This window comes from Pezoporus flaviventris, unplaced genomic scaffold, assembly GCF_033815535.1.
Source record: "Pezoporus flaviventris isolate CSIRO_AGI_PZ_B2104156 unplaced genomic scaffold, CSIRO_AGI_Pfla_v1 ptg000001l, whole genome shotgun sequence".
Lineage (NCBI taxonomy): Eukaryota > Metazoa > Chordata > Aves > Psittaciformes > Psittacidae > Pezoporus > Pezoporus flaviventris.
In genome coordinates, this window is record NW_026892549.1 from 3,851,552 (window position 1) to 3,874,500 (window position 22,949).

Consider the following 22,949-nt stretch of genomic DNA (forward strand, 5'->3'; position numbering starts at 1 on the left):
CATCATTATTTACCAGACTGCTAATATTTGTGTCAGCCATCTGTCTGTTAGTGATGATTTCATATTCCCTCACAGAGAACCAGTGAAAATGCTGAATAGCACCAAGTATACTTCAAAGCCCTGCAGAAAGCCAGTACAGCAATCCTCATTTGATGATGGTCTGATTGATGCAGCTGGGTTTTGAGTTATGCTAAATAGCCATGTCTTAGCCATTTAACATAAGTTTCCTTCATGTTAGATAGTGTTTATCTAGTAAGTATGTCATGCACTAAGTCTAAAGCCTTGAGAAAGACTGCTACATCTATACAGTTAGCTTTTTTGCAGGCGGAACATGAAACCAGTTTTATTCAAGAGGAGCTATTTTCCATAAACCCATGTTGACTGTCAGTAATTAAAATCTTGTTCTTTCATGTTCTGGCAGCTCAGTCCCGTCTCAGCTTTTCCACTATTTTACCTGGGATTGATGTGAAGTTAACTGCTCAATAACTCTCTGTAATTGCACTTGATTTCCTGTTCTCCCTCTCTCTCTCCCTCTCTCTTTATCTCTATCTCTTGCTTTCTCTTTTTTTCCCAGGTTACTACACTGCTTCCAGTCACCTGGAATCCCTCTGATATTAAAATTTATTAAAAATTAACATTAGCGAGCCAGAGTTTTTCTCACTCAAATATTTTAGGACCCCTGGGTGTGATTTATCCAGGCCTGCTGATTTAAAAATGTTTATCTCTACTAGATGATGTTTAACATCCTGCTTATTTCCTAATGGGCTGGAAAGTACTTATTCAACCTTGGTCTCATATAAACACCATTGTGCTATTACTTTCCAAAATACCAAACAGAAACATTTATTGAGCAAGTCTGGCTTTTTATATTGTTGCTTGTAGTTTTACTCTATGCAATCTGAGCAACCTCAGAAAAATCCTGCTTAGCATCTCCATGGACTGATTTTTCCCAATCTCTTTATTTTTCAGTATCGGTTTCTCCTATATCACAACTCTGCACTTCAAGCAGTTGCTGTATTTTTCCCATTTGTTGAATCTTTAAAATACTTTTGGTTTACCACTGAGGTAGCCAGTCTGTCCTTGGTGATGCTGATGGTCTGACTCTATTCTGAAAGAACTTCTGATTTTCATTCATGTTTTTGTCTCTGATTTTTTCCTCCCACTCACTATTTTTCTCATAATTTTCCTCAGCTGGAGGATATTAACCACTGGGAAGCATGAGCTGCAGTTGTCTTCATTTTGCCCACTTTTAATTACAAGCTCTTAAGATAATGTCACTTTCCAGCTGTATGACTGATACATTCTTTGCTAATCAGAATGACTTGCAAAATAAGTAGTTCATGTTGGATGCAGAATCTTTTCCTTATGTAAATGTGTAAGTGCATGTTGTCATCAGATCAATTCCTCACTCTCATTTCGATGAACTGCATTGCACCCAGGATTAGTGAGATTAGTAAAATTTCTCCAGAAACACAGGTCAGATTTGGGAATCTCTGCACCAGATTCAGGCCTGAACCTCATCCTCTCCAGGGAATAACAGACATCATAGTTTGCTTTTCATTCTGGCCTTATCTCACATTTGGTTCATTCCTCTCTGCCTAAATTGCTCCATATTCTGATGCCTTCCTCAGGGCTCACTGCTGCAGATGGTGTATTTATATTAACTTAAAGATTGCATTCCATCTTTCAAATGAGATTAATAAATTTTTCAGGCCGTTGTGGTTGCCAGACCTGACCTCCTATAAATGCAGGCTATAATTCTTCACCCGGATTCCAGCATCTGGTCCTGTAACTCATACTTGAAACACAGCATATCTTTTTTAGAAAGGCACCTTGTAGACATGTAATGCCTCTGTTACTTGGATATTTTTACTTATTCAGAATAAAATCTAGTGTCTTGGTGAGGTATGGCTGGGTTTAAGTGCAAGACTGTGGCTTACTCCTACCTCTATTTCAGTAACTGCCTTCTCCCTACCTAAAATGCTGCCCTTAGGGTTCTTTTTTTCAAGTGGATATTGTTCTAGGCATGAACATGGGATCTGAAAACCACTGAGAGTTACAGATGGCTAATGAAAGATTTACGATAAAAAACAAAATAATACAGTTATCTATGATGACGTACTTCTTAGACATGTGCAGAAGTATGTGAACTGTCTATACCTCTTCTATTGCTATGTTTTACTTTTCTATAATGTCCTTCAAACAAGGATGGAGCTGTAGCTGCTGGAATTAGGAGAACCTGGACATTTGCTCAGTGAAAGAGACATACCTTTTTGTATCTATTGTCAGTGTCAGAAACCAGGAACTAGAGTACAGTGTTCAACCCCTTTACTTGTACTCCTGGGTTTTACACTTATTTTTTTATTTCATTTTATTTCTTTTCCTATGGTGAGATTTTATGCTGAACCCTAATATACTCCTGCAGAATGGCATTCTCCTGGGCCTATTTGAAATTCTTGATCTTTTCTGCATCTGTTTAAATCCTGTGTTCATGCACGTACAGTAAAAGGTCAACCCTTTGTTTGTTATTTTTATGGAGTTTAAAGAAAGTCCAAATACCTGACCGAGGTACCTGTCTGGTGCAGCCTTGTGACAGTTGCAAAATCTTCAGACTCAGAGAGTCACAAGATTAACTGTTTCATGAGAAATACAAGAAACCATAAAATCAGAGGGTTTGCCACATGAAGTGTATGCTTTGCAGCTAACGGGTGTTTAGGGCTGCCTTACCCCTGATCACAATACAGAAGGTGGTGAATCACATGCTCAAAGGAAACAAGCCAAGCAATATGTTGCCAATACTTGCTCCAAACAGAGACCCATGTACAGGGAAGTTAATGGCTCACAAACAAAGCACAAAGCTCAGTTCTTCTTCAGACTTATCTTCAAATTCAGTCACCCCACAGCATGGCTAACCAGCTTCAGAGATCAAAGGGTATACATGTAAAGGTGATCTGGCAAGAACATTTTGGGTTATTTCTGTAGAAGTTACACCCTTGAGTCTGGTACTGTCACTTTCCAAGTTAGTATTGAACCAAGCTCCCAGTTCAGCATTATTAGAGGTATCAAATCCTAGGGAGTTGGTGTTAAGACTCAGATACGAAGCTGAGCTCCCTGTTGTGGAACTTGCTGCACTGCTGAAATCCCAAGAACTTGCTCACGAAAGGTGGTTTTTTGGAATAGCTACAGTTAGCCCTGAAATTATAATGACTTTCAATTTTTATCTTTCATTTTCTTCCCAAAAGATAAACTCCCTTTAGACGTTTGAAAGGATTTTGTTATATTTCTGCTATGTTTTATTTGTGTGAATCTTTGGGGAGAGGCTGATGTCTAAAGGAAATTTATTATTAAGAACTAGCTATGCTATTTCCCAGCAGTGAGCTTGTTACTGCCACATCTTTGCCTAAGCTCTGTAATTGGTAATTATGTTTGTCTGACCCACATTCTTCTGTGTAATTGTAGCAAGATACGGTATTTTTCAATTCCTGAGTAAAAATGTCCACACCAGTTGTGGAGTGTTGCTGGGCAGAAGCTTTCACCCTCAAAAAGCAATTGCATTTTTGTGGTGGAGGATGCATTTTTTTAAAACGTATATAGCACTGGGATCCTATGGGGGTAAAATGCAATGTAGAAATAAGTTAGATATAATGACATGATTTTTCAGAACCTAGGAAACTAATGGTCAATTAAATCCCAGTGGAGGGTGTGTATTAGCTTCCTAATTTGTTTTGGACCTATGACTAGAATGTGTACGCACATGCTATTCAGTCTGGAGCATTCATGTGAAAGACCCTTCGGGTAATTTAACATCCTCAAATGGCACTTCCATCTGAAACTGTTGCTGTGTTGTGTTTCTGCACCAATTGAGTCTTCAGTAAGAGATCTGATGATCAGGTTAGAAAATTCCCTCTCTTCTACTGATTTTATCATCTAAAAAATGAAAATCCAGATTCCTTCTGAGGTTCTTCAGAGGATAAAAATCTTTCCTTTCCACTTAAATAATTTTTTATTTCCCATAAATAACATGGGAAATACCTTCTCTACCGCTTCACCTCAGTTTTCAAACATTTGCAGCCATGAAGACTGGAGGATCTAGTGGATCGTTAGCATTTCCCGGTACGTGGACTAAATAATCTGACCACAAACCTTGTTTCTGAGCCTTTCACTCTCTAGTTTATTGACCCAAAAGTTTTTCATCTGTTCCTTGGGGGCTACTGAGAATTCTGATATTTTCTCCATCTGTTTCTTGAAATTTCCCATGTGAGCACTCGGCATGTTTCCCTGTTCCTTCCAGATGACCCTCTCTTGCTGTTCCCACTGGGTGTCATAAACTCCATGACTACTTCCAAGAAATGTTAAGGTGAGTCGCATTTTATTTATTGTGCTGAGTAATGCCATTAACACATTCCAAATTGATCCATCAAAGAAGTCAGCCTGGAAAGCCTGCTCAGTGGCAGCTTCAGGTCAAATATTTAGGTGGGGCACTGCCGTTCACCTGAGTCCTGCATGAAGTTGTTATTGAAGTATATTGCCTCAAATACCCCTCTGGGCTCTGCTGGAATTGCTGGCCTATTACACGAAGTCAACCAGCTGCTCCTTTTAGAGTCCCCCTCTGAAATGTGAACACAGGACAGTGGAATTGCTGTCCCGCCGGATCTTTCGTCTGGAAGAGACATTATTAATATGGAGTGATAGACTTCCCACTGAATTGGGATAAGGTATGTTTATTTTATCAGTGTTTTGTTTTCTTGTATTTTCAGCCCAGTGCTGAGCCCCCAGGCACAGCCTGGCTGAGGCTGAATCTTGCTTTAGGGGAAGCTGCAATATTGACACTTCCAGTGGCTACAATGAATGTTGGCAAAAGCAACCTCTTCATCTAAGGGAGACCAAAGTAGTCAAAAAACCCAGAATTAGATAATTTCCTGTGAGGCATTAGATGCTATCTGGAATTTCTCAGAAATTGGTTTTTGGTCTTCAAGCTGTCTATGGGGGACAAGGGACAGCTATTAAAAAAAAAAACAAAACACAAAAAAAACAAAAACCCCCCAAAACCAAAACCAAACACCACAACCAACCAAAAAGATTAATTTTAAAAAAAGAATAATTAACTTGTATTTTGTCATGTGGTTTCACTGAAAGTATGTTGTGGGCTCCTCTTGATCCTATTCTCTTCCAGCGCTGCATCCACTTTGGGCTGCACATACCATGTTTCATGGTCCACTCTCTGGGAGAAGGGGGAGCAGTCCTAGCAGGAGTTCCAGCCACAGGAGTGCTGGGCAAGCTGGAAGCCTGGCACACAGGGGAGAACAGGAAGAACAAGACCACAGAATGACAGTGTCTCTGGTTACCAGGGAAACACTCCTAAATTAGAGCATTTTTTAATTTCAATCAGAATATTTGTTTTCATTTGAAGTATTTTGATAAAAAATATTTTTCAGGGGAAATTCTGTTTTTAAAGTCTGAACTTTTTTTTTTAATCAGTCTTTACAATATACAGATTTGAGTTCAACAGAATTATGCTGAGTTAAGTCATTGTCATCTTTTCATTAATACCTAATCTTGTACATAACTTCATAGAAATACAGACATCATTGATGGGGCTGGAGGGACTGTAAGAGGTCCCCTGATGCAGAAGAGGATCATCTCCACCTGTATATCCCCCAACAGTCATTTAACATGCATGTATAGAAGTTCCCACTGTGGGGATTCCCCAGTCATGTTAGGTGATCTTACAGCTTCCCTACCCCTACAGTCAGTAACTTTGATATCGGTCTATTCTTTGCCACAATTTTAAAGCAGCTAAATACAAATTTTGACTGACTCTGTAAAGTAATCTTTTGGATATTTGCAGATCATTATGTATCCCAAGCATCTTCCAAATACACTAATGTCATAAACACTTTCTTGGTCAGAGGTCTATAATCCATGACCTTTCATGCTTGTTCTTTTCAGACTCTGTATCTTTCTTGAAATGTCATGCCAACAGCTCACATGAACGTTTTTATCCCAGCATGCACATTTTTGATTGCAGAAAGGATCCTACTTTTTAAGCAATATCTGCATCTTTTCCTTTGAGCTGAACAGATATCTCACTATATCCAAAACTGTGTGTTTAAACATATTTTACCCTTCATGCCTATATAACAACAATATTTTGACAATGTAATTCGTCAGTAGCATCCTCCTGTTAAGTGCTATCATCTATAATCTGAAGAAGTGATACAAATCTTAAGTACTCATAACCCTCTTGACTTGTTCATCGAAGATGATCTTACGTAGCCTTCACACCTGCCATTTCTCTGGCATTTTCCTCCACAGTATCCATTTGATGCTCATTAGGTTTTCAAGTTATTTTCCCAGCTTTTTGACTATGTGTGCAATCGTGTATTCTAAATAGGGTTGTTTATGCCCCATGTGTTTCAGTGAGTATTTTGGTAACAGTACACAAGCAGGCGATATATTTGTCCTACACATCTTTGTCCCAGCGTTCTGCAGTTCCTTCCCACTCGTGCTTGAAAATTGGAGTACACTGTTTTTTTTTTTTCCTTCATCTCATCATTGTTGTTGTATTTTTTTTACCCCCTAGCATTTTTAGAACATAACATATTTTCATGTAAGTAGTGTTAATTATGTAACAGCAATTTATCTCAGATAAGATCTTTTATTTTTGTTGCAATTTGGCAATTAGAATGCAGAAAATTTCAGGCTTTGAACCCTGCCTTTTATGTCAAGTTGTCTGCCCACAGCTGATGAGTATAAGTATCTTATTTGCCTCAGAAAAGGAAGTGAAAAAAGTACCATCTGCAAATTTATTGGAAATTTAAATATCTTGGAGGTATGGCTGAAGGAATAGATCATCAAGCAGTCAAAGTATTGCTCTGTAATAGTGATCAAAGGGTACTTTGATTCAACACCCTAAGAACTGTTATGAAAGGGCATCAAGAATAAAAGCAAATCTCCCTTGAAATATATCAGGATAAGACAACTGGCCAGTATCTGATGGGCAGAGAATTGTATGGCAAGGAACTTAAATGAGCCTTTTTTGCTCATGCAGCACAATTTACTGGGATTCTTTGAAGGGGTCAGCAAGCATGTGGATAAGGGAAAGCCAATTCATACAGGCTACCTGGATGTCTAAAAACTATTTCTAATAGTTTTTGTGGGAATGATTGGAGAAGAGGAAAAGCTGTTGCATGAATTAAGATAGATTAAAATGTGTAAAGCAGAAGCATAAATGGCAAGTCTCACAGTGGACTACTACAGGGATCTTTTTTGACCTCTGATCCAACACTGAACTTAAAACCATCCTTATGTTCTAATATAGTCAATGCACCAAGCTTTTGATCCAGGACTTTTGAGTGGCTGGTAAGTCTGACTTCATGTCTCCCAAAAACATTACTTTCACACCAACCTGTTCTTTAGAAGGACTTCACCTAAAACTTTTTTTTGTTAGGCACCTGAAATTAGTGGGATTAAGCGCTCTACTACTTTGTTAGGAAGACTGAGTTTCTAACTTCAGCATCAGTTACGGAAGACACTTTAATGCTGGGCACACAGATTTGATCCAGTATTCCCTAGCTGCTTTCCTACAAAGATGGATGCTGATATTGTATCACCTTTAGGTGACAACTATGATGTCATATCATCTTTGGGAAATCTTACTGTGGTTGCACAGAACAAGCATGTTAGTCTTCCCAGTACTGCTGGTGTTTCCATGTGTTCTGCCTTATTCTTTTAATCTTATGGAAAGCATTTCTTTAGATGTTCATCTATCTCTCACCATCCCCCAAGGTACTTCAATGACACAAAATTATCACAATTGCAGATCCTAATTTAGGTATTTTTTTCCATGTTGGAAAAACACTTTAAGTCCCATGTTCTCTCTGAATTGCCATGGCACTGCTGAGCTGTGGAGGACAGTCCTCACTCCACTCTATCTATCGCTGTCAGATTTGACTGTCCTCATCAAGCTGATCAGCTGACAAATAGACTGTATTGCCTTGAACGTCAGAGTAGATTTTTCTAACTAGGTCTAGCTACTGAGCATATGTAGGAGCCAGAATAGCAGTTGCCTGCCTTTATTTCATCCTCCTCCTCTGACAAAGCTAAACTAGCTGATGTTCCCTACCCAAAATGATCTTTAAGGCCTTTCAGCATTCTCTAATTAAACAGCTTCTAACTCTCTGAAAGAGAAACTGTAGTCCCTTCAAGCCTGCTGGGTGGGGATGATGGAAAGTAATTCCCATGGGAATAGACCTTTGCACATAGGTGTCTCAAAGGATACCATGTATTACCAAGATACATGTCCTGTAGACGGCTTAAGATACGTACCTTTCTAAATTCAGGCATTCATAGATCACTGATGCTCGAGGTTGTACATCTAAAAAGGAGTGTAAACTTCATCAGCGTTGACTAAAGAAGAATCTGCTTTCTTTTTTAATGTGCTGGCATTGCTGGCTTTCTGCTGATCTGCATCAAGGCTCTCTGGTGTACAGAAAGCCCTAATAACACGATCTCCTGATAGCCCCCACTCTTACACCCTGGCAGAGGCAGATCCTGCTCAACATGGCAAGACAGTGAGTTTTGTTTTGGGACCTACACGACTCAGAGATGGGGACACTTCCCAGAGATACACAGTGTCAAAGGATGTGAGTGTACACTCAGTGGGTATTGCTGTGATGTGACTAATGTACCTATTTGGTATGTTTTCCTCATACAGCCATATTTAAATCAGTGACCAGATATGAGCTGAGGGAAGAACATTTATACAGCAAATACCAGCATGTCTTTGCTCCCTACGGTTTTGGCCTCTTCTACAGCATGGTGCACAGTCCATTTCCCAGGGACTGTATGTCCCAAAGCTTGTATACTGTATCAACCTATAGCAACTGGTCAAGTAATAGTTACCAATTTAAGTAATCTAAGATCACCCACACAGGTTCACCTGCAAATGCCCATAAGTCCAGCTGGCTATGTTGTTAATTTATCCTATTCTTCTCCTCTTGCATGGTCCAGTCTCTGAAGCTTTTGATCTTTGATGCTGAAAGTTTAAAATGGGAACTGAGAGCTGTTTTGTCATTAGAGATGTTTAGGGCTACGTGGTAGATAAAAAGAGAGTATGTATTTCTTTCCATACTAACCATTCATGTATGGTGGCAGTGACTGTAGAGACCTGATCTGGATGACCCAGCTAGACTGTTCCAATTCTCTTTTTCCTCTCTCTTGAAGGACTGCTGTTCTTCAGTGAAAGGTAAATAACCCTTTTTTCCTCTGACCCAGAAATACTTATATGAGTCATAATGTTCTAAAAGTGCCTGTTGGTGTGAAATCCTTCTTTGGGTTTCAAGGTTGTTTCAGAACAAAGTGGATTTTAATTCTTCATAAATGTTTTACTTTATTGTTCTCAGAACAAGGGATGAAGGACCCTATATATGATTTTATTAACACAGAGCAAATATATGACTGTTTACTTCTGATCTCGTAACTGCACCCTAGCAAAGAAAGAAAGGAGAAATGAGGAAAAGAGACCGCAGAGATTTAAGCAATTCTGAGAAGGGCAGAAGAGAAATGAGTGCTTCTAGAGAGTCTCTGTCTCCTAAATTTCTCTGTAGGGTCTACTGGACCATCTGTAATCCCCAGGGAGGAGGATTTTAAGGACTATTGGAGAGGTCACTGAGACTTGAAGACTTTTATAATTTTTCTTCCTGAGCCAAAGAGTTTTCCCCCAAACACCTCAATGTTATTCAGCATAAGGTTATTCTGACTCAGGTGAGTAAAGAGAGCTTATCTTTTAATGAACTCAGGTAGGCACCACACCATAACTAAAACTTGCTCTTAAAACTGAAAGTTCCTTGAAACAAACTCCTTTGTAAGTGGAACGAGAGTAGGAGAGAAGGAGGCAGAACAAATGGAAAAATTGCTGGGAATATGAAAATTATACAGGGCTGATAATGAGTTTATCAAAAAGAAGAGCTGGCTAAAAGATGTAGGAGGACAGTGACAGCTTTGCCAGGTTTTCTTGTTTTTTTAATCACTATTCAATGTTTCACAAAAAATGATCTGTTCTATAGAAATAATGTTTTGAGGTACTTGATATATGGTAGTTAGAAAAGCCTCTTGCAACTCTAGAGGTATTTTTCTTTGTGTCTTTGGAGAAACTGTGACCCTGCAGGTCTCAGATGAACACCCCTCCTAAGTTTATTTGTTAAACAGCACAAACAATTGGCCTAACATGAGCAGAGTTGGGAAATACTTAGCTAAGTCTGGCAGCCTGGAACTGAGCCTTGGGTGACTACAGAAGCAGGGAGGGAATGCAGTGAATGGCACCATCATTGTCATTCAGGAGGTATTTAAGATAGTGCTATGGCAATGAATGGCACTATAATGACTATACTGCTTTGTGCTCCCCTTTGTAAACAAACCCATGAAGACAAGAGTTCCTCATTCTGGTGCAGATCTAAAGTTGAGTTATGAGTACAGGTAAACAAAGTGCAAGGCAATATCTGGTGCACCAAGAAATTAGGACTGCACAAGCAACAGACCTCAACAGTTGCAGGCAACCATGCCAACACACGTCAAGGTTTCAAGGGTTTATATATGTGCCTATATGTGCCTCTTTCTTCTGTACAGAAATCCACATCATGAGCCATAAAACATTGTAAGAAACTTAAAAGCAGTAGTAAAAGGTGGGAAACTGAAAGTATAATATCTTGCAGAAAAAGTGCAAGAAAGAGATAGTTCTGCTGATGTCCAATGTCCCTGTGATAGCTCGCAATCTGTTTTAGAGAAGACTTACAGATGGTTCCTGGGAAGCAAGTCCAGAGTACAGAGAAGGCAGGGAGACACACACCACATGAGATGCAACAGTACACCTCCCAGAGAAGTTCCCTCCACATCCATATCTGGTTGTCAACTTGCAGTCAAGTGTCTGCACAGGTACTCTGACTATTGCCCCAGGTTTGCAGTTGGGAAGGCAGAGGTACAAGGTATTAGTGATATACTCCCATCATGAAGCAGAGATATGAGGAGATCCCAGCTCCTATCTCTTGTGCTGATTCTTTACAATGGTAAAATCAGAAGAAAAGACGAAAACTGATCAGAGAGAGCTGTGATTGTGGTTACACTGGAGGATGCCGGGATCTGAGTTTTACTATGGGGAGATTATCATTAGCAATGATGTCCTGAGATCAGACAAGGTTAAACAGAAAGGCTGGAAGCAGCGACAGCAGTGTGATGTTAGGAATTATTTTTTGCACTGTGACTGGTTTTGCGCACACGGTTAACTGCTGTACATTGGTGCCATCTACTGCCGGGCCGGTGGCCGTCCCTGCCCCACCCTCTGTGCGCATCACCTGAACTGCGGGTAGCAAAAGTGCAAAACAGGTAGGAAAAACTACAATTCTATGTTGATGCCATGACATAAGAAAAAATGTAATTGTCATGATGGTAACAGCACTGATTCAAAGTGAACAGACCTTTTAACAAGCCACACAGCTCACTGGCTTTGGAGGTAGGACAGAAATCACAGCGGAGCATCTCTTTGGCCTGGAGGTAACAAGAAGGAATCAACCAGATTCCGTGACTATGCCCATGTGCTGTGGCATGGTAAGCCACATCTGATCCCCTTGCAAATACCAACAGCAGTGAGACAGTACCCCTGAAAGACATGGGAGGAGGTGCTGCAGCTTTTGCAATATTGATTGTATATGGCTGCTTCCCTGGTGTCAAAGCAGAGGTTCATGTGACATCTGTGCCAGGAGCCTGGCACTAGAGGATAACCTCTAGCTCACACCCTGAAGCCCCTGCAATTGTCATCATGAGCAGGCAGATGTCCACCTCTGAAAGCTCTCTTTGCATGCCAGGGCTTCTCTGTAGTTCCTGTCTCTCTTTTAATGTAATTATGATAACCCACTCATTAAGCTTTTGTGGTGATCCTTTAAGCTGCTGTTTACAGCTGCTGTAGAATTAATACATTAAGGATGTCTTGATCAGCACAGTTCACATCATCACAGTTAACTCAGATGAGGCTATTCCAGAAAACTTTGTGTGCAGGGAAGGCACAAATATGATGTTTAAGTGTGAAAAAGAAAGAATTTCTGGTTGTATCTAGGGTTATGCTATCAGGAGACTGAATAATGACCAGGTTCCTCACATATGTTAGATGCTGCCTCCTTAAGTAGCCATAGAAATTGTGAAAACTCTTTTAATCCTCTACAGTTATTCAGATTAAACTTCAGTATTACCTGAGCCTATGTTGAGTTGATGTACAGGATCCTTATTAAGAGCCTGTATGCTGCCTTGCATTCAGCAGCAGCAGTGTTTTCAGTGAGCAGTGGCATCTGACAAAAAAATCTAAAGAAATGACAAGGACAGAGGGAAGCAGAAAAAAAAGTTAAAACCTCCCAGGAGAAGAAGGGTCTGAGCTAAGTAAATGGAAATTCAAGAGTACCCTTTGTGCCTTGAATCCTTAGAAAATCCTAAGGAGGAACACTTCATAAAATTAAAGAACAGTAAATGTAAAATCTGAAATGTCTTTGCATCAGATATTGTTGATGTATTTCAGTGTCCAAATAAGTGGCTGAGAGGGTTCAACATATTCAATATACTGTGCCTTCTTTGTGAGTGTGCTATCCTCCTTTTACAGGCAGCCAAAATCCTGAATCCCAGGTCTGTGACCAGCCACCAAGTCTGTACCCAAGTGACAAGAGCAGTGCCAGCAGCAGTAACAAATGCCAACTTCCAATAGACTTGCCCAGAGGAAAAGGGAGAGTTCTTGAAGACAGACATGGTATTTGCCTGACTCACAGTTCAAGGTGAAGTCTCACTTAATGATACAGGTTTGCATGTTTACTTTGTCCTAAATCTTTTCAATCTGTGGGCAAATGCTGACTTTTCTAAAGTGTGATTCTTAAGCCTTGCTCGATCATTATGATTACAAGGTAATGTCATAAGCAAAGACATTTAAGCTCTTATGGAGTGCCTGGGTTCAAAAGGATCTGTCTCAGTTTCTCTACTTGATTTCCTCTACTTCAAATGAAGATCAATATTCATCATAAATCACCCAAAGCCAACTCTTATCCGTGAATAAAAACTTTTATAAATAAGAATGTATATATTTGTTATTATGGAAATTACTATTTAGAAAAAAAGAGCAAACCCCAAAACAACCCACAACTAAAAGTGGTTTCATTCTCCTTTTAAATTAATTAGAAAATTCAGTAGAAATTACGGAATAAAGCCTTTCTTGGTAACTCAGTTTTATACAAATTGTACACAAACTCTTTCTGAGAATATGAGAATAAAGGAAGAACAAGTTCCCAGAGCTGAAAATCAGTGGAGACTGCCTTTCAGGAGAAGAAACTTGAGTTTCCCTCTGGGAGCGGATCCCACACATGACTTTCAGGAAGACCAGCCATGGCCACCAACAGATGCACTATCAGAGCCAAACGTAAGCCTCTGGGGGAGTGTGATCTGACAAGCAGCTGCCACTGCTGAAAACTTTCTTTGTAGACCCTGACATCTGGCTTTTTCAGCTGCCAAGCTTGGCCTCTTCTGAGATGCCACAGGAGACAAGTCGCTGCATCAGGTAGGAAACCAGGACAAAGATCATAATCTGATGTGACCGGGAGGTAGGAGATGAGGCTGGCTGGATGTAAGGCACTAATTTGTAGATCCTTTGTGGCTTCTTTTATTTTCTACTGTTCTTCTCGTGACTTTGCAGTTCTAGGTGCATATATTACAGTAGTAGAAGAAAAGAACGGTAAAAGAAAGGAATGGGAAGGGTTGCAAAAGAACTTAATCTATGTCTGCGTATTTGAAAGGTTGGCATAATTTGATGTGGCTTCAAATCAAAGCTCCAAATGCAAGTGAGGTGAGGCAAGTAGTCATGCATCAGTGATTTCTGAGCATTAGACAGTGAGGATGAAAATGAAGGTTGACAAGCTGGTGGTCTCTTAAACCACCCTGGATATTGGGGACCTGGTGACAGGAGATCCACCTTGAGCTTGACATGGCATGGCAATGTTCAGGTCTGTGTCTGAAGCTCAGCTCCCTGCTGGTGCACAGGGTTTTTGTTTGGTGCACAGAGGACAAGTGCTTCAGACCTTTTCCAGGTGAGGGTGAGATGAGGCTGAGGCTTTTTCAGGTACTGAATAAGCCAAGATTTCATTTCAAGTGGTGGTCATTTGAGAAATAAATGGTGATAGAGGGTGAAGGGAAGTTCATGTTGCTACTCTAGGCGTGACTGCATCACCACAATTAAAACAAGGTGTTTATTTTCCATGGCTTGCCAGCTGCTGGCTGTACAGGGAAGGAGGAAAAGACCAAGATGAGTCACTCTGACAGCAGGGTTTCTACTCCTGCTTAAGTTATCTAGTCCCAATGTGAAAGACAGGCTAGGTCACTGGTTTCAATGACGATAGCACTTCAAGTTGCCTCTTGGCACTGTGCAAAGAATCTGTTTTCCAAAAAGTTTAAATGGTTCTTTGCTTTATAATAACTTTTGCATATAATTGACTGAACTGCTTTGTTCAAAACTTGGCTCCTACCTAGACCTCAGTGAGGAGGAAAAGAAATTGCCTGAGTTTAAATACTCCCCTGTTTATAATTCAAACACTGCAGCATGGAGCTATTGCATGAGAACTGGGAAGTGAACCTGACTACAAGCCAGCTCTTTACAAATGTGAAACAAATGTCAACCTTTCATTATCCAAAACAAAATGTAAAGAGTTCAGAAGTAAATCACTTTTTAATCTCTCTCATTGACAAGTGGAGATATTTCTAGCAATGATGAGTGTCTTTACCATAAATATCTTAGAATAATAGAATTGTAGAATGGGTTGGGTTGAAAGGTACATTAAAGATCATCTAGTTCCAACCCCTTGCCATGGGCAGGGACACCTTCAGTAGACCAAGTTGCTCAAAGCCCTGGCCAGCCTGACCTTGAACACTTCCAGGGATGGGGCAGCCACAGCTTCTCTGGACATCCTGTTCCTCACCACCCTCATAATGAAGAATTTCTTCCTTATACCTAATTTTAAATCTACTCTCTTTCAGTTAAAAGCCATTAATCTTTGTCCTGTCACTGCATGCCCTTGTAAAAAGTCCCTCTCCAATTTTCTAGTAGGCTTCCTTCAGATACTGGAAGGCTGCTATGCATCTTTAGCAAAAATCTTTTACATCCAGCATATACAGATATTGCCAGGAATTATTAGATTGAACAGTACCTTTTAAAATCTACCAGGAGATGGCAGAGTTGGACTTAGACAATTACATTTTTGTGTAAACTAATGACTGAAACTTCATACTAAAAAAAAGTCTTTGAGCTCTGTAGAGAACAAACCAGAGCCAGTCATTAAAATTACATCTTCCCATCACATGGAATTGCACATCTGTATAAAACCAATAGTAGCAAACAAGCTAGCTCTGTCTAGACCTAAAATCAGGCGCCAAAAAACAGACTCCCTTCTGAATATCCCTGGCCACAATGGAGGGGATTACTTGGATCACAATGTGTAAGAAAATTGAGGAGTGATTTGGTGATACCTCTATTTTTCCCAGAGTCAGGCAAAGCAAAAAGCCAATCAGCAACAGCTATGAAATGATTTCCAGAGATGACAGAAATGCACACGATAGCCCACAGCTAACAGCCAGTGTTACCATTAAACTTCCACGAATACATTTACCATAAAGTTGCTCACTTCTTGGAAAGTGCTTACCCTTACACATTAGCACTGCTAAGCAGCTCCCTCCAAAAATAGTATTTTCCCACTGCTACAGTGATGTGTCCCACTCAGTGAAGTTGCTGTCTTTAAGGGTATCCTGAGAATTAGATTTCCTGTGCTTCAAAATGAGAGGGTGTGTGGAAGTGATGAAGATGCTTCACTATTAAGAAAGCAGTTAGCAACATGTGCCCCGGTCTCTGGAAGCACAGGTCAGCATTGCTTGGCTACTGACAGCAGAATCATACAGATTCCTCTTGGGAAATCTGGCTGTCTCTACATTTTAGGACTGCCCTGAAAACATGTTCCGTCTCCCTTAGCTGTGTGAAATTATGTTGTTGGGTAGCTAGAAGATAATTTAGGCTGTGCTCAATTATCACATTCAAGGGACGGGATATGATGACTTTTAATTAACTTCTGCCTAGTTATATTGTAAACATGCAAGTGCACACACACAAGTAATGTTATGAACATCATACATGGTATAAATACATGTTGTACATATATATGTTATAAATTTTTGACCAGATACACTGCCCTTTGGAGATTAAAATGCCATCTTGGAGCTACTCCTCCATGGAGAACCTTGCCTGTGCATCTCCCGCCTTTCTAAAATAGTTTATTCCACTCTTTATGGGCTTTGCGATTTTTTTTTAGCACTTTCAGTGCGTGGTTGAGGTGCGATTTTCACTTTTCCACTAGATGGCAGATTGTCGTAGTCGAAATTCTTGTGCGTTTATGAGCATCGTCAACTTACCAGCTTTGTAGTTGAACTCTTTCATGTACAAAGAAAACATTAAAACCAGAATAAACATGGTAACGCATTCTTCACCAATTTGTTTAAAATTCAGTATGCTTGTTTGCTTATCTATAGAGCTTACTATACATCGTTCTGACATTTTGCTGCATATGAAGCAGCATGTATGGTTCCCAAGAGCATCAGATGTATGTGCTTTGCACAGCTCCTTTGGGGCTCTTCAGAAAGGAGCGTGTTGGCCAAAATATTTCTGTACAGATCTTGGCTATGTACTGTGGCTCTCTGGGATTTCTGGACACTAGGTATTTCAGGAAGTCCAGCACTATGACACAAAACCCTAAAGGAATTGAACCTACTTTCTAAGAGTTGATAACTCTCCTGGTTGTGTATTGCAGGTATTTTCAGTGCCCTTCTCCCTTGCAAGTGGTGAGCTCCCTTCACTAAAACAGGTCCAGGTCTTCAGAAAGTCCCAGCAATAAAATCTGCAATCCCGGTGCTCCTGTGTTTGTGCGAGATTCTCCAGTTCCCAGGTCTGGTTTCAAAATTCAAAGCAAACTCAACTAGAGCTACCAGATTTTTCCTGTTCCACTCAAACCCATAAATTGGTACAGATCCTGGGAAAGACAACCATGAATCACAAGACCATTCAGCTGAGTCCAGGTTTTCTCATCTGGAATGTTAAATTTATAATCTTCAGAAATTCTTCTGGGGATAGATTTGTGCTAGTGTCATTCACGAAGTTTAATGGATTTTTTTCCTGCTTATTTTGGTGTAAGAGAGATCAGTATTGGTCACATTTATTTCTCCCCTACCAATAACTAAGTTTGCTGTACTGCTTTCCTGACTGCAGTCTCTGCTAAGGAAGTAGATTGGCCATTTAAGTGTAAAGGTATCACAGTATCACAGTATGCTAGAGATTGGAAGGGACCTCAAAAGATCATCTAGTCCAATCCCCCTGCCGGAGCAGGAACACCTAGATAATGTTACACAGGAATGTGTCCAGGCGGGTTTTGAATGTCTCCAGGGAAGGAGACTCCACAACCTCCCTGGGCAGCCTGTTCCAGTGTTCCGTCACCCTCACCGAGAAGAAGTTTCTTCTCAAGTTTAAGCGGAACCTCTTGTGTTCCAGTTTGTACCCATTACCCCTTGTCCTATCATTGTTTGCCACTGAGTAGAGCCTGGCTCCATCCTCGTGACACTCCCCCTTTATATATTTATAGACACTAATAAGGTCACCCCTCAGTCTCCTCTTCTCCAAACTATAGAGACCCAGCTCCCTCAGTCTTTCCTCATAAGGGAGATGCTCCACTCCCTTAATCATCTTTGTTGCCCTGCGCTGGACTCTCTCCAGCAGGTCCCTGTCCTTCTTGAACTGAGGGGCCCAGAACTGGACACAATACTCCAGATGCGGTCTCACCAGGGCAGAGTAGAGGGGAAGGAGGACCTCTCTCGACCTACTAACCACCCCCCTTCTAATGCACCCCAGGATGCCATTGGCCTTCTTGGCCACAAGGGCACAGTGTTGGCTCATGGTCATCCTGTCGTCAACTAGGACCCCCAGGTCCCTCTCCCCTACACTGCTCTCTAACAGGTCGTTTCCCAACCTATACTGGAACCTGGGGTTGTTCCTGCCCAGATGCAGGACTCTACACTTTCCCTTGTTATATTTCATCAAGTTATTCCCTGCCCAACTCTCCAGCCTGTCCAGGTCTCGCTGGATGGCAGCACAGCCCTCTGGTGTGTCAGCCACTCCTCCCAGCTTAGTGTCATCAGCAAACTTGCTGATAGTACACTCAATTCCCTCATCTAAATCATTGATGAATATATTAAATAATACTGGTCCCAGCACTGACCCTTGAGGCACTCCACTAGTTACAGGCCTCCAACTAGACTCAGCCCCATAGACTACAACTCTCTGGCTTCTCTCCTTCAGCCAGTTCGCAGTCCACCTCACTACCTGATCATCCAGTCCACACTTCCTCAATTTAGCTGTGAGGATGCTGTGGGAGACTGTGCCAAATGCTTTGCTGAAGTCAAGGTAGACCACATCCACCGCTCTTCCATCATCCATCTACCGTGTTATTTCCTCATAAAAGGCTAAGAGATTGGTCAAGCATGACTTCCATGTCTCTATCCAAAACCACAGCACAGATTTCACATGCCCAGCTCAAACAGCGATGGGGATCCAAGCTCCGTTAGTTGTGAAGCAGCCACTGGCACTTGAAATGTCACTTCTGAAGGAACATGTGTGAGCTTTGCATACAAAGGCAAACAACAAATTGCACTTATGGAAGTTTCTGCTTTGTCATGTGCTCTTGTCTCAGCAATGGGGGCCTTTTAACAGCCCCGGGGAGGTGTGATGTACTCAAACCTATCTGTATCTGTTTTCCTAAGTGTAGTGCAAGTCTTTTAAACTTTAATTTGGGAGGATCAATGCTTCCTAATAGGTTTTCAAAGTCATGGAGCAATCTCCCATTTTCCTGCTATCTAGGTAAGAACCTTGGCATCTTGTGGTGCTAATTAGAGCTTTTTACAACTGGACTGACCCATTGGACTGTGGCAGCATCAGGCATACAAAGGTCACACAGCCTCTTTATTTTTTTTTGGCAAATGCTGCTCAGAGATGGCTGTGTCTTGGAAGGTGGTGATCTTGCTTCTTCAAGTATCTACTTTGAATGTTTCCTGTTGTGGCAGATTAGCACTGATCGGACATAATAATGAGGACAATCCTGCAGCCCCATGCTGCTGGGAGCTTCCTTACTGCTGTTACATGGTAATATTTTCCATGCAGTTTTGTAGGTGTCAAGCTCCCAAAGCAATTCTCCAGGGTTTGCTTTTGAGGGCTTTTTTCCCCCTTGTTTCCCTGCCCCAGGATTCTACTAACTTGTTAATGTAAAAGGTGGATTTGCAGATCCCTCTCTCAGGGAGAGTTTGGCTCTTCAGAGAGCTGTACAAGTCCAGCAAATAAAGCTGTGTGGACATATTTCCTTTTCCCCAGATATAGCCATTCCTTCAGGCTCCCAGCCTGCTTCAAACTCATTCCCATTTGTGTCCATCTGTAATCTGCTGCAAGTCTTTTGTTGCCAAATATCGTTTTGACAACACACAAACAGAAGATCCCCAGAAACTATCTGAATTGATCTAATGGAAAGCTGAAGACCTGTGTCAATGAAAAGACCGGTTATACAGCAGTGACAGGATTTCTGTGCATAAAGAAACTTGTGTCTAGAAGTCCAATATTTCGCAGACTGCAGAAGTGGGAGCTTTATATCGTTTCCAATTCCCTAATAGTGTTGCCAACTCTCATGATTTTATCATGAGTCTCATGATATTCTTCTTAAAAGCTTAGTTTCTGGAGTCAGGCAATTACATGAGAATCTCTCTTTTAACATTCTTTCCTTAGCAGCAAGTTTCTAGCCCTGCTGCTTCCAGAGAGGGCGGGGGGGGTTGGGGGGGGGGTAAGGGAAAGGAAAAAAAATATACAAAAAGCTTTAAAACAGGACCAGAGTTTGTCTTGAAGACTCAAAAACCCCAAGAATACAAACCAAAAGAGGTACACAAGTATTACTCTTTGCTTGTTTCTTTTTAACCTTGTGGGCTTTTTTAAAGCCAACCTCATGCCCAGCTCCTAAATTTTGAATGCTTGGGATTGACAATACTATTTTGACAGACCTAATATGTATGTTTGGCACTTGGAGTCTTGTTGTGGGCATTTATTTTTAGAAACACTGTTTTGGCTTATTTGGCTCATTCTTTATAGATCCATGTACCTTGTGTAGTTAGACTCATGGGGGCAGATCCTTCGCTGGAGCAAATTAGAGCAAGACCAGTGATTTAAACCATCTGGAGATGTAGCCCATGGTGCAGTCATCTGGCTTTACTGGCAAAGGGATGCAAAATACAGTCACAATAACATTTTTAAAACTCCATAAAATGTGCCTAAAATAGTCTTCCATCATTCTGGAGCAGATGTGGTATATACAGAGAACACAGGATGGAAAGCTTCAGAAGACTTCCTTGCTGCTTGTCTGAGAGCATCCCCACAGCTCACTTTATCAGATCTGCCTCTTGTGGGTTTTGTACTCTTCCCATCCACTGCACCACAACTGAACTGCTGCTTAAGTGTGTCTGGGCTGGGTGCTGTAAAATTGTCTTTACATGTGTGATTTCCATACCAGGGAATTACCTACTGTGTTTCCTTTCCTTCATAACCTTTTACCCATTGCAATGAAACCATGCAGCTTAGCATGCATGATGGAGCCCCTCAGATACTAGCCCACACTCCTATCTCTTTGTGCTGGGCTCTCAAAAGTATCCTGAGGTCAGACAAGGTCAGTGCCAGTCAGGCGATGGATCCTTCAAAGACCACGGAGGAGTTACAGGAAGTGGTCTTGGTGACTCAGCTGATGGCAGTCCTCCCTCTGGTTCAACACTGAAATGATGTTCCAGGGTGACGTGAGGAGGCAATGTTTGCTTGGACATCCTTCAGGTGGAATGCAAAGTGGGAGCTCTAACCGCCTTGTTTCCAAAAGATCTTACAAACCTTTTTTGTGGGAACAAATACTGGTGTATCCTTTTTGGAGACTGAAGTGGTCATAAAAATGTGATTACTAATTCAAATCTAGGGAAGTGTATTTTTTAAAAATATGTAATTCATTCCCAGCTCTTCCTCCAGATGTTCTGCACTAAGAGTCCCCACAGCATCATCCAGAGCTCCTGAAGGTCATTAAAGAGTTCCACTTTGATGGCTGTACTTCATGAGGCTGAGCTCCCCTCACTGAACTGTTACCATTGTCAATGAGAGTTGTTCAAAGCTGCACTTGACTTGAATTTTTTGTGACTGTATTGTTGACACTGCACTAGAAGCACATGAGTCCCTCTCCTACTATTATGTAATCTCAGTGACAGTCACCAATGAAAATACAACACAAATGCTCTGAGCCTCTGTACTACCTTCGGCTCAGCTATCTCGAGTCACTTCATAGGAGCTGAGTGTTCTGCAACTCACAGCAACTCTCTTCAGAGGTGGCAGTGAGAACAAGACTGCAGCTCTGCAGCTCAGCTGCAGATTGTGTAATGCCCTCAATCACACTTGTGGCTGGAGCTTTTCCCTCCCAAAAAGCACTATAGCTAGGATGATGGTACATTTCCTCGGGGTCTGCACCCATGCAAGACCCAGGACTCTCTGCGGTCTTTTGAGGTGATGGTTTTGTTTGTTGTAGGCTTTCTCCTGGTGCTGTCTGCACCAGTCCTTGATTGAGCTGTTCCCTTACAGTACAGTTTGTGCTTTCTACCTTTTGGCTACACAGTATACACTGTCTCAGGTTACACCAGCTCTGCCCTTTAAATTTTTCTGAGTTTGCTTGATTTTTTTACTCTGGACTTACCCAGAACCTGATTAAATAACTTTGTTCTGGGCAGTTGACTCTTTAGGTAAGATGGAGAAAACGGGCATTGGCTAAAGAGCATTTGGGAAGAAACACAGAGGTGTGCTGTGTGTAACACCCCCAGGAAGGTCAGGGACCCAATGCAGGCTGATGGAAAGCACTGTAGTATTTGGTAATCTCACTCTTGTCTTGTCACTGTCTTCAAAGGTGTTGCACACTTCAGATGCCGACTGTGATGTTCTGCGAAAGCCAAGGAAAAGGCAGGGCAAGCACAATCCTTCAGGGTATATCTGATTATTTTTACCACAGTTTATTCTTGTGCGGTCAGAAGAGGAAAATGTAATTTAATGGTGTAAGAAAAGTTTTTCTGGGTTAAATATGCTCATACCAGAATACTGCGCATTTTTCAGACCAATTGCGGGCAGCGTGTTGAGAGAAGTCTCAAGATGGGGCAAACTGTTTGGTTTGAGTTTCCAGCCCTGTTCTGGGAGGACCCTACTGCTGCTTAGGGGTGCTGTGACTGAATGACAGAAAGACTTTAAACAGTATTCTGTCTGACATTTGGAATTTATTAATAAGTTGGGACTACTGAGCTGCATTCAGTGTTTGTCAGCATCTCAAGATGATCTTTGCAGAGAGGAATGTTCTTTGCATTGATTACAATCTGCATGGTCAGTACAGAGGTGTTCACATCATAAGCACCTGGCTTGGAGAAGCTCAGCTCCCCCTGGGGCTGCCTGCATGGCTGGGGGAAACCACAGCTTCTCCAAAGAGGGATTTACAACAACAGCCTGACTTACATGCTCTGACATGACCTGTGTACAAGTCTCTCTCTCTGCATTGATACATAGGAAATCTAGAGCAGTACTTTCCTACATTAGATTCTTAGTGTGGTGCCCACATTTCCTGTCATTTTCAAAATGTTACAGTTAGTATTTAGGTTATATCATGTTGGCTCTGCCAGCTGGAATTAAGAATTTTGCAGTGATACTAGAAGATTAATTGAACTATTAATAGGTCATCTCACCACAGAACCAGATGTATCCCACATTTTTATTTCAACAAAATATCATGGGGTTTTTTTCATGT

General features: G+C 41.3%; 2 protein-coding genes and 1 long non-coding RNA gene across 4 annotated transcripts in view; all 3 read left to right on the plus strand.

Moving 5' to 3' along the window:
- EPB41L5 (erythrocyte membrane protein band 4.1 like 5) overlaps positions 1–22,949 on the plus strand; it is a 465,429-nt gene that overhangs the window by 367,997 nt on the left and 74,483 nt on the right. The gene's annotated exons all lie outside the window — the stretch shown is intronic.
- RALB (RAS like proto-oncogene B) overlaps positions 1–22,949 on the plus strand; it is a 410,529-nt gene that overhangs the window by 230,734 nt on the left and 156,846 nt on the right. The window lies entirely within an intron of this gene.
- On the plus strand, positions 5,482–13,148 carry LOC133274834 (uncharacterized). 2 transcript variants are annotated; one of them, XR_009745310.1, is made up of 4 exons: positions 5,482–8,573; positions 9,157–9,247; positions 9,609–9,765; positions 12,641–13,148. It is a non-coding gene; the product is annotated as an uncharacterized LOC133274834 (long non-coding RNA). The 2 variants fall into 2 exon arrangements; XR_009745303.1 differs by lacking the exon at positions 5,482–8,573 and having other exon boundaries at positions 8,974–9,247.